Source organism: Cinclus cinclus, chromosome 1 (genome assembly GCF_963662255.1).
Source record: "Cinclus cinclus chromosome 1, bCinCin1.1, whole genome shotgun sequence".
Lineage (NCBI taxonomy): Eukaryota > Metazoa > Chordata > Aves > Passeriformes > Cinclidae > Cinclus > Cinclus cinclus.
Genome location: NC_085046.1, coordinates 118,490,501 through 118,503,178, shown reverse-complemented (window position 1 = coordinate 118,503,178; position 12,678 = coordinate 118,490,501).

Genomic DNA, 12,678 nt, shown 5'->3' with positions numbered 1-12,678 from the left:
CTGATATCTGGAGGCCCTTCCCAGCCCCACTTCCTATTGCATTCCCTCTCTAGACACACACATGTACATTTCTGGGACAGAAGGTTCCTGGTGAGCATCAGCAGCTCAGCATTCAAGTAACTCACAAGAGGAACTATTAATGTTCCCTCTCCTGTGGGGTCTCTTCAGAGTTGTGCTGTAGCTGGTTTAGAGGGCAAAAAGCTCCGTTCTGTCTCCCAGTTTAGAGGAACATTCTATCATTAAGCTCTCAAAAGAAGGTCCAAGAATCTAGAGAAGACATTGGTTCAGTCATGTTATCTAAACATTTTAGAACTAGAAACCTTCCCCAGGACTGGCTAATAAAAACTAAAGAAAAACAATGCGAGGTTCAAACACAGATACTCTTCATGCAATAAAGATGCTTGAGCTGGAAAGGACATCAAATTCCACAGTAGAACTTCTGGAATAGCAGCTGGCGTAGCATTAATCACTAATGCACTGCCATCTTCCAACAACAAAGATCTACTTGGAGCTTCATAGATTAAATTTCAGTTCTTAATAAAGTGGAATTTCTGCCTTTGTACTGTGTTTGTGTAAGTGAAAACACCACTAGACTGCTTTGCTGATTGAACTGAACTTACGGTCCAGAGCAGTGTTTTCACTTGAAGATGCACCTTGATAGGTTTAAAGCTTCTTAGAGGAAACTTCTACAGACAGTACACATTAGATTTGCTGCATATCTAGGGCAGACAAGCCACAGACCTGCCACAGCAGCTGACTGTACTATCCAAAGGAAAAGTGTGTCATCAAACTAGATTCTATTTGATTACACTTTAGTTTCACGTAACATGCCAAGAAAGAAAACAGCAACCAAAGTCCTAATAAACAGTTGTGTGAGAAATTTAACTTAAAAACATGTATCTTCTTTTAACCAGCAACTTGATAATTTAAGGGAATTAAATTCAGCAATATAGCAAGAAGTAGGCTAATGCTGTCAAACCAGTGGTCTGTTTAAATTTTTTTTATTAATCCCAAACTTTTGCAATTTCAGCTAAAATTGTAAAGCACAAAAATATCTATAAAACTAGTTGCATTGCCTAACTCTCTGCTCTCTAATCCAAAAATAGTAGAAACCACAGTGAAGACTGAATGGGCACAAAATTCTCTGAACACATATTTTTGCACACCTTTTTTTCTCGTGAAGCTGCCTGGAGCTAGTAATACAAAGTTAGTATAAGCATAGTAACTTTATGGGTAGCATGCTTACTGCAGAGCAGTCCAGGCTGCTGTAATCCAGCCCAGGGGAGCTTTTCTGTATTTTACATTAATAGTTTATTGGATTAAATGTGAAGCGTGTCCATGTACAGCCAAAGCAATGAAATGATAACATCACATTCATGCATGTGAGTTGGCTTTCATCGAGTTCATGTATTTCGCTTAATTTAGTTGTTGGATTATAGGACTTCCTCTTCACTTATCTAGCTACCTCTGTAAATAAAATGTAGATATATCTGAATAAATACTTCAGGAAGCAGAAAACTATTTTTCTCCCTCTTATGTAAGTATTGAAAGAAGAAAGAAGAAGAAAAACACCTGAACTGTGAATAAGGTAATATTTTTAGGAAACATATTCCCACAGGGCCAGAAGGTTTTGTTAATACAGAGTACAATTGATTGTTAAATGCTTTTAAATTAATGCTGAAGTTTTCAATATAAGGATTTGCTCATAGAAAACGTCCACTGGATATTTCAAAAGAAAGCATTTAATAATAGTTTTATGCAAGTAAAAGTTCATCCCCATTTTTCCCTCAGTCGTACCTACAAATCCCAGACCTAGGCACTGGGGTAGCAAGAAGGCAGTCTTTAAAATGTGACTAATGATCAAGTTACTTGATATGAGCAGTACAAAAGAAAATCCATTAGTATTATGATATTGAAATGAATATAGATACATTAAGGTTGTTTTTAAGATTAGCCAGATAAAGTATTAAGGGTATGAAGGTCTTAAAAGGAAGCAGCAGTAACTCACATGGCAATTAAACCTATTTTATGATAAATTGGCCTTTGAAAGCAAAACAGCTGCTTTTTAGACAAGCTACATGCATTTTTATACACTGAGATGTATTTGGATTTTTCTTTAACAAGTACTGTTTAGAATCCTGCATCCCTAAATCACCGTATTCAAAAAGGCATGAAAAATTAAGATGCAAACATATGGCTAGGAAAAATGTATCTGCTTCTCATGACTCTTTTCCATCAAAATGCAGTAACTGAATAGCACCAGCAATGATCCATAAAGCATCTTTCTGAAAAGCACTAAATCTATTCTGTTCCGTGCAACTAGACAGCCAGACGTTTCTGTGCAGCTTTACAACAGCTTTTTGGGTGACTTTGAAGTGCCTGGTGCAGAGTCAAAAACAAATTTTAAAAATCCCCTCCACCTTGACATTCTTGCCAAACTAACTAGAGCAGCATCAAGAGCGTCCACAGCTGACTCTAAATTCAATTAGACACCATGTAGGCAGAGTTTATTCCATAAGCAATTGAGAAACTGCTTCCTGAAGCCAAAAAGGTCAAACAGAAAATGAGTAAGGCTTCCTGCAGCTTGGAGGTGAAAACAAGTTTATCACACAAGCCTTCTGCATGGTCTGCCCAGGTGCTGCTTGTGCTCCCTGGCCCCCTAAGCCCAGCTGCTTGTTTCCTATTAAGTGTATCTCATCTCCTCCTTGGAGTTCTCCAGACTTGCTTTGCTTCATTGCCAGCTTGTTTGCAGTCAGGGCACCAGGTGGCTGCTTCTCTGCAGCACTCAGATGCTGGGCTGAGCACTAATACCAGCCAAAATTGTTTGCCTTATGCTTTAGAGGGACTAGTGCTAACCATGAGAATTAAAAAAACATGGAATTGTGTCTCATGTGTTCTCAAAATTATGAGAATTAAAGCAAAAAAAAAAAAACAAAAAAACCAAAAAAAAAAAAAAAAACCAAAATCCCCCACAAAACTCCACATGGGATTTTCTGTATGTTTTAATGTGAAAATAAAGTCATATTTTCTATGGTTTTATCCTTTGCTTTCAGCTTAGAAAGTGTCCCAGAAAAATACCATTGTTTTGGCCAGTCCCAAGAAGAGCCATATCTCAGGAGCTCAAGGCCTCACAGCTGAGACCACCCAAGCCATCCTACCACAACATCTTGAGATACTTGTGTACAATTAGTATGCACTAAATTCTTAATCACTCTAACAATTCTTGATGCACTCACTTTATCTGTAACTGAAAAGCCTTTTTCCCCCTCAGAATACCAGTGACATGATTGATTTTCTGCCTTTCTGAATAAAGCCCGTCTTGTACTTCTTCACCTGTAACCAAAATTTCAAACCAGACACGTCCCTGGACAAATATGTCTGCCCTATCAGGCCAAAACTGTCTTCATGTTCTCATACATGCCAGAACTTCTAGAATTAAGATGCTGACAAATTTCAATTTCTTTCTCAACTTGTTGTGAGTGATCTTGGTTTTCCTGAAATCAATGAGATTTTTCCCGAGGATTAAATGTAGTTATAATTTCACCCAGTAATGGCACGAAGCAGAAAGCATACAGCTTAGCAGATGTTTAATGAAGAAACTAAAAGAAGAAAAGGCAATCCTATTTTATATTTTTCAGTAATGTCAAGGTAGAATGTGAAATGAGGGCCACTAAAGAAGAATAAAACTCATGAAAAGGACATATTCACAAGAATGCTTTTCTGAGCACAACTGACTAAATACGGCATATCAATGACAATATACCCTCCTATATGCAAACAAGTCCTCAAGTATATTGCAAATGCACACAGCATTAAAGATTTTCTTTACTGATGACAAATTAACGAAGTATCTTCCCGAAATGAACTTTAAGGGACTACCCCAGGGGGCTTTGGTATGCCAAACATTTTACATACAGGAGCTGTACACTATGATGACACATAGCAAGTACTTGTTCACCAAAATGTTAACTTCCATTTAACTTGCTCATGACTAACACAGACCATACAGTTTCTGTGGATTTAGCACTTTGTATTTGTAAGACAGCAGAAAGAAGTTCACACTATGAAACACCTATGACAGACAACTCATTTTTATTTCTTAAACAAATAAGGTGCTTTGTAATACTGTATTTTTTAATAGTTGCAAGCAAATTCATTATATCATTCTGTCTAGGATACAGGACCCGAGCATACATAATAGAAGACAAAGGAAACTGAGAACACACTTGACAGAATTAACAGTTAAATGAAATCAGTAAATGCAACTGCCACATCCCTTCATTTGATGTCTGTGCTAATGCATCTTCTAAAGTTCCAAGCACACAGCACACACCAGATAGAATATTTTAAACAGCAAGTTTGGTTCAGTAATCCATATGGGTAACTAACACTTTATCATAATATATGAAATTCCTTTAGGTGCTTTATTTTCACATGCATGCATCACCCCTTATTATGTTCTCATTTTTAACAGAGTCTTTATTTGTTTTGAAGATCAAAGTAGATAAATTCAATACAAAACTATGCAGCACGAGCAGCACCTGTTTCTGCTACCCACACTCACTCTTTCACTCATTCCCCTGTCTGACCTCTCTCTGCAGGTGACTATGAGTGAACAGCTAGCTCTCTGTGAGACCTGAATGGGACATACACATGGGCAGACACAGAAAATACTTTAATGTTTATTAATCTAAAAAAGAGCAAAGATTACAAAAATATAAGGAGTAGAAAACCTTAGACAAGTTAAAATACACACAATCTCTAGGCAAAGTTTGTTTTGGTCAGGCAGAATTTAGTTTATCAAATGTCAATCCAAAACAACAGGGGTATAAACTAAACAAAATATTATAGTAAATTTATACTAAAATGTGACAGTTACCCTTCTTTCCTAAGGCCACTGTACCACAGTAACTACCCTCACTCAGTGCATTACAGAATCCACTTATCAGAGCAGTTCCACTCACGTGCTGCCGATACTAGAAAAATAACTTTATTTCAATTTTTATGCATAAACTAATGCAAATTTTCAGGTGTAGTTTTGATCATCTTTTTTTTTAAATTAAACTGTTCTTCAATAATCCCATTGATTTCACAAACCTGTGAAATCAAACAGAAAAACACAGAAATTAGGGCTCAAATGTAATGTACACAAAAATAGGAGAAAAGGGCAAATTAATCCTTCACTATGTTTTCATTCTGTCAGTTTTCCATTTTGCTGAATTCACAGTTGAATAAGTATAGTGGATCAGTATGTTAGGGAACTCAATCCTTTTTTTTTTTGTTTGTTTCTAAAATATTCAGAAGCAAATAACAGTGTCCTTATTTATACTATTTGTTCCAATTATTCAGTGTTTTGGCAGGGTTTTTTCTGCTACTTCTTTTTCAATAGTGGTAATAGATTGCAAAAACAGACTGTGTTTCAAAAAGCATTGAACATAATATGCACTTGTGATGAATCAGATAAGCTGAGATAGAAATGTTTTAATTTCTGGTAGTGTTCAGGTTGAAAACCTTCCCCAAAGCAAATGGAAATCTAGCTTTTACAAATATTTACAGATGCATATTGCAATGGACTGTTTTGCAAATATTGCTGACTGCAACACAACCTGCCCTCTCCAGTGTTTGTATAAGATGTAATGCTGTAACTGGACCTATTACATAGATCAGGTTAGGGAATCAAGGTTATTAATTGGAAGTAAACACCACAAACACATTTAATTTACAGCTCAATGCATAGAAGTCTGTGTGCTACCTGAGAAGCCTTCACCTTGCCATTTTTAAACACTGAAGGAAATCAGGCACAGCAGCTTCACTCCTTTTGAACATTTCAATATGCAAGCCCTTTCAGGGAGATTTAAGAAACTTGGCAGCAACAAACTCTTCCCGTAACTCCAGCTAATTAATTAAATACAATTGGAATAATTTTCACTTTGTCAGGTGATAAGCCTGGACTTTGCATGTGATTCTGTATTGATAATCAACAAAGCAAGGTACATACCAGGAAAACTTCTGCAACAACAAATGAACCAACAAAGCAAACAAACAAAAAACAAGACATAAAGCCTAGGAAACCTTAGCAGAAGCTTTTATCTTTTATTACCTTTAAATGGTTGGAAGCTTTTTGTCACTTATACATAATGTTTAGCTGTTTTCCTTGGAGGTGCTTCATTTTAGCAGATATTCAAGCTCTGTCAGAGTTTGATATTTGAGTAAAGAACTTGTCTTATGGTGGAATAAAGAAGAGCAAGTATGTGTACGCCTGTTTCACTTGCAAATTCTTGTGACTGCTACCCACAGAAAACCCAGGGACAGGCCTTCTTAACTGTAGAAGTTAAGAAGTTAAGCACATGTTAATGGCTTTGAATTCATTGCCTCCCTTAATTTTTGCTTATAGCACTTGAAGCTCCTGATTGCTAGGACAGAGCATTTAATTTCCTTTGTTGCAGTTTGATGAGTTGAATCTTTTTTTACTTAAACATCTATCTACAGGTATCAAGTTATCTCTGAAGTTCCTGGTTGAATGCCTTTATGTGAGTGAGGCAAATTCCTAACAGGTTTTCCCAAACCCTGGGTCATTTTTAATCATCCTCTGAAATCCCTTGAGTAATCCCAATCTGTTTTAATGGCAAAACACCTAACCCACAGGGTTTTTCACTGATAGGATGTGGAATAATTACTTTGCTACTTAACCTCTAAGGCATTCAAGAAATAGTCTGCTCTTCTTTGTGACAGCATTATGCCGAGAGCTCACACTGAGATGATCTTCTATGACCATCCTAAATCCATTAGGTCGCTGCTTTCCAGGACAAAGCCTCATTATTCTGCAGCAGAGACAGATATGTTTCTCTGGTGCCAGATATATCTCATTTGGTTTAAATATACATCATCTGGTTATAATAAAGTGCATTTTACTGGAATGTGGCCATTATACCAGGGGATTCATATCATTTAATAACTTCAACTTGTCCTTCCCACCCATTATCCAAACCTATCAGACCCTAATGAGCCCCATTCATCTACATCTTCCCATTAGAAAATCTAGTTCTTGATTCCTCATTGAGCCAGCTTTCAATTTACCTAATGTGTGTCCTGATAATTCTCCAGGCCATTTTTTAAATTACAGCATCATTTTTTATTACATTAAATGTCTTTGGGAATCTAAGTTTAGTATAATAAGGCAAGCTGAAGAAAAATATATCTGTAGGTTTGGAAGCTGTACTGAAAAAGAGCTTTCTGCACTAAAAGAAGTTTTGAATTTTTTTTTTACTCACTCCAATGGATAATTCCCTCTTCATACTAAATATTTAGTCCAATGTGAACTTTCCCATAGTGAAACCAAATATTAGTCAGTATAAATAAAGCAATGTGCCTTAAAGCCTTAATAATATAAGAAGATAACAGCAGCTTTGGATTTAAGCACATCTATTTAAAAATAGGAAACTTGAGTCTAACGCCAACTTTCTCTAGCTGTGTTTGAACTCACCACTCACTGTCCAACAGTCTGACTTCTGGTAGAAATAATCTCAATCTTTCTTATTTCATTATCAATAAACAATTAAATCCAAGTGGGCAAGTTTCCATGCTAGAAAACTGTTTTCATCTACTTTCAGACTCAAAAAACAGTTATATGAAGTGATGCAGCTTCAGCTATGAGTGTCGCAAGACATCCAGCCAAGACCATCCAATAAGCCTGGAGAAATTCTGTTTACAGGAGCACAGTACTTTCCAGTATCCTATTTCTGAAGTGGACACAGAACTGCCTCAAGCTAAATATGTATCCAAGCCAATGACAGGCAGAATGAGAGACAATGTATTTTCTTTAATATACATAAGTGTATAATGGATACATTTATAAAATAACTCATAACCCAAGCAGATAAAAGCTTCACGATGCCCTTTGCAGAGGTTACATGGAACATGGAGATATGATTTTTTACTTTGTAAAGTTTGCATTACCACTCTTGAAATATTAAATGAAAATAAGTCACCAGTGAGTTTATCCAGAAGATTCATTAACTGGGATGAAAGTCTCCCACAAGTTTACTTTTGAGACAGATTCACTTGTGAGACAAAAAACCTCGTGTGTATTTACAGTGAATTTATTATAATTTATTATTATTATAACTGCCAACAATTATATTCTTACTAACCAGACATATAATTGACTAACATTTGAGTGATGCCTTATAAGCACCTTACTCGCGAGAGAAATCACATCTAGCCTTGCCCTAAACTAATATCCACTGACAGAGACGTTTCCAATACAGCTATGCTCCATCAGAGCAGAGCACAAATAGAAACAGCTGAATTTGAACGACAGAAGTGGAATGTATTTGTGTAAATGTCATAAAATTTGCAATCAACAGTTGCTGCTTTAACCTCAATTCAGTCATTCTTACTCATATTGAGTAGCACCTGGCTCTAGCAAAAGCAAACTTTCACAGCAGAAACATTCAAGCAGTAGATGCATCCTTATTGTTAACTCTGGCCAAGCCATTTTCCAAGTCTTATCAATGCTTATTTACATAATTAGGATAAATTGACTATTTTGGTATGTGAATTTACTCAGTGTAAGGAACTTTACCCATGGACAAATACTGTATGGATTGGAATTTTACTAGAACACAGTCTGAATTTCTCAAGTCTACAGATAAACCCCATCTTTCATTCTTTTGGGTTTTTTCCCTAGGCAGACTTGTGTGCAAATGGGAACATGAATGTTTTCTTCAACACCTGTTGAAGTCATCAGCAGAGTGTCTTTGACTGTAGAGTTTCAAGACCAGCAAGAATGAATGGAGTAGAAATCCCACTTCTTCCCAACAACCATTTGATTTATCAACAGTAGACTTTTCACTGTCAACCTTAGCAAAGAGCTTGCAGATGAAGAGTGGCAAAACATTTAAATTTCCTCCCACAGGTCAGAGGGCAAGAGTTCAAGACTTGTCCAAGATCAACTGAGCTAGAAATGAGCATCTAGTACTCCTTTTGCAAAGTTGGAATGAAGTGATGATACACACACAGAGCTTTGTGTGCCATTGACTACAGAAACTGGCATGCCTTAAGCAGATTAGCACAAAGGAATGTTTTTACACTGATGATCCTTAAGGTGCCTTCCAGTCCTTAATGTTCTGTGGGTATATTTAATATGGATTAACCAAGTAGCAAGCTTTTCAAGAGCCTACTTCATTCATCTATCATGTACATCTGCTAGGTAGACTGACTGGAGGTAGGGAACCTTTACATCCAAGGCTGTGTGACCTGGGGAAATCTGCTCTGTGGGCTTCTTGAGTTTGGCACCCAAGAAAGGAGACTCAGGCTCTTGGGCAGTAAATCTTTGCCAAGACTATAGATGGTAGGTCAAATTAGAACAAAAGCCTGTCTGTCTTTTCAAGGCTCTTGGAAGCTAGTGATACTTAAGATATTTCCAATCTTTGTAGGACTTGTTCTCAAGGGAAAATTCATGCAGACTCTTGTCAGTCCCTTGAAGGATGAATTTCTTCTCATAAAAGCTGGCTAAAAAATATTCTGGTGGCAGTAGACACAGTTCCTCTGTTTCTGTGCATTAGTACCCCATAAAGAAGAAAATCTATTCTTGCCAGCTCAAATAACTTTTATCAAACAGAAGGATTATGCAAGTTCTAAATATTTTCTCCAAATCCCTCCTTTTTCCAAGAATAATCTCTATGCATTCTCTGAAAATTCTTTGCAGAGAATCAGTACACAAGCCAACTACTGCAGACAATGACAGGGAACTCTCTCCAGAATGACAGAGGAAGAACACACATGAGACTCTGTCTACAGACATTTTTAAATGTCTAAACGTTCTAAAAGAACACCACAGGTCCTTGATTTTGGATCATACTGCCTTGAAAATTTTCATCCCTCATTGTGTAGAGAGTTTCAAAGGAGAACACATTTTGCAAGCAGAAGAGATTTAATTTCTAAATTATAATAGCTCTTAAAATGCATGTGTTAATTCCTATTTTTAGTAAGAAAATGTACATTACAAGAGAAAATAATTATACACTATCTCTTTCTCTAACTTATTACCACAAACTTAATTAAGTGCACAAAAGTAAAAGGAAAGTGTATGCTAAAAAAATCAACACAGCTTCTTAAAAATATTTTTCTTTCCTTCTTTAACATAACTAATCTATTAAGCTAGAATAATTTAAACTCTATTATATGAGTAGCTATTTGATTTAAAATGCTGTCATAATTAGTATGAAGGTTTAAAAATTATTGACTGCCAGTTACAGCAAATTTAAATTTGCTGCTAAGGATAAATTTTTAAATGCCGTCAGAAAACCTGGAGAACTCGAAATGTAAAGTCTGTTTTACAAGAACTGAGAACCAAGATCTCATTTCCATAAGACAAGATATGCACTGTTGCATCTGTTTTGCAAATGATGTTTTTTAAGTGATGTTGAGAATCCAAAGTAACCCAGTTCTGTTCAGCTATCACTTGTTTTGAAAATAACCTCTCTAAACCCTTACATCTGAATACACTTGAAATGGTTTTTGCCCCTTATTTTTTTTCATTTTTCTTGCAAAACTCTAACCAGAAGGTATTACTTTTAAAGAACTCAAGGTGACTCACACAGTTTCTCTTTTTGCACTTTTTGTTTTCCCCACTACCAAAAACTAGCTTTACACCTGGCTGCTATTATCTCAAAATACTAAAAAACTGTGGTAAATATTATCCATGTGTAATTCATTATAAGCTGAGTCAAAGAACAGGTGTTACTATTGTAAAGATTAATTTTGCAGCTCTTCTACTCAAACTTACAAATTATGAACTCCTCCTGGGCCTTCTCAACACTGAATCACATGAAAAATATCCACACAGATTTATTACATTGGGGTGAAAAATTATGTGTAATCTTGCCAGCTGCTCTACCTACAAGCAGTGGCATCAGCAAGTGTACCAAAACCCTTGCTGACTCCACTTTACAGCCAGAAATTGGCAGCTTCTCTTTGTCAGCAGTGGCAGTTCTGCACTTTCTTGACAACATCACTAGCACAAAAACTCAAGACAGGGATGTTACCACCATTAGTTACTGCTAATAAAAATTTGTACTATTACATTTCAGTTACAGGAAATGTTACTTTGATAAAACATTTTTGTTCCATCCCTTTATAGTAGTAGAAACAGTGATCTATTATAGAGGGTGCCCCAGCTAACTGCACTGTAGTCAACATGGGCTCAAAAAGGGAAATTCCTGTTTAATTGATTTCATAGCCTTCTATGACAAGGTCACCCACCCAGTGGATGGAGGGAAGTCAGTGGATGTGCTTTTTCAAAAAAATTTGAAAATTTTTTCAAATTACTCATTTGAGTAATGCCTTTGATACTGTCCCTCACAGCATTCTTCAGGACAATTTGTTCAGCTGTGGGATGAGTGGCTACAGGCTGTTCTGGGTGAAGAACTGGCTGAATGGCAGAGCTCAAAGGGGGCAACTGGTCACCAGTGGTTCACCCCAAGGGTCAATTCTAGGGCCAGTTGTGTTCAATACATTTACCAACAACCTGCAGGCAGGAGAGCTGAATCCATCATTAGCACATTTGCTGATGATCCCAAACTGGGAGGCACTGCTGATTCTCTGGAGGGACAAGAGGCTTTGCAGAGCGATCTACACAGACTGGAGCACTGGACAGTGATTAATGGCATGAAGTTTAACAAGTCAAAATGCCAGATTCTGCAGCTGGGATGGGTTAATCAGGCACAAGTATAAACTGGGAGAGGAGTGGCTGGAGACCCTCTCTGCAGAAAGGGATCTGGGGGTGCTGGTTGGTTGCAGGCACAGCAAGAATCAGCAGCGTGTCCTGGAAGCCAACAGGTGCTCGTACCCCATCCTGGGGTGCATCAAATACAGAATCACCAGTTGTTCAAGAAAGGTGATTATTCCACTGTGTTCAGCACTGGTGCAGCCTCACCTGGAGCGCTGTGTGCAGTTCTGGGCACCACAACTCAAGGATGTGAAGGCCCTTGAATGGGTCCAGATAAGGGCAACAAAGCTGGTGAGAGGGCTGGAAGAAATGACCTATGAGGAGCAGCTAAGGACTTCGGGCTTGTCTAGTTCAGAGAAAATGAAGTTGAGGACAGACTTCACCCTCCACAGCTTCCTGAGTGGAGCATGTGGAGGGAGAGGCACTGATCTCTTCTCTCAGGTATTCAGTGACAGAACACACTGCTCAAAGCTGTGCCAGGGGCGATTCAGACCAGACATCAGGAAGCATTCCTTTACTCAGAGGGTGAAAGACAGAACAGGTTTCTGAGAGAGATGGTCAATACCTCAAGTGTGTCATTGTTCAAGAGGCATTTGGACATTGACCTTAACAACATAATTTTATTTTTTAACTTAACAATTTGTTTTTTGGGCAGTGACAATGACCTACTAGGATTCTTGTAATATTATAGCCCAGGATTTTGGGTGCTCAAAAGTCCTCACACCCACACAATTCAAGTAACAGTAGCTATGAAAAACCATGCTGTATATCTGATATGTCTTGGAGCATCAGTCTCCCTGGTCACATAATTAGCATCAGTCTGTGTGTACACAGCCAGTCCTAATAATGTCTGTGGGACTGTAAATTCATTACAGAAAATATTGAGGAAAAATTGCATGCACATAAAAGGCAGGTCCCAGAGTCTCTCTTGAGCCACCTAAGGTGAG